Below are 346 nucleotides of genomic sequence, written 5' to 3'. Positions count from 1 at the left end.
TGGCCAAAGTACTGGAGTTTCAGCTTTAGCGTCATTCCTTCCAAAGAAATCCTAGGGCTGATCTCTCTCAGAATGGACTATTTGAATGTCCTTGCAGTCCAAGGGACTCTCAAGAGTCTTCTCCAACACCACAGTGCAAAAACATCAATTCTTCGGTGCTCAGCTTTCTTCACAGTCCAACTCTCACATCCATACATGACCACTGGAAAAACCATAACCTTGACTAAATGGACCTTTGTTGGCAAAGTAATGTCTCTGCTTTTGAATATGCTATCTAGGTTGGTTGTAACTTTTCTCCAAGGAGTAAGTGACTTTTAATTCATGGCTGCAGTCACCATCTGCTATG

The sequence above is a fragment of the Bison bison genome, unplaced genomic scaffold (assembly GCF_000754665.1).
Source record: "Bison bison bison isolate TAMUID 2011002044 unplaced genomic scaffold, Bison_UMD1.0 scf7180017864500, whole genome shotgun sequence".
NCBI lineage: Eukaryota > Metazoa > Chordata > Mammalia > Artiodactyla > Bovidae > Bison > Bison bison.
Note: the sequence above shows the minus strand (reverse complement) of the source record.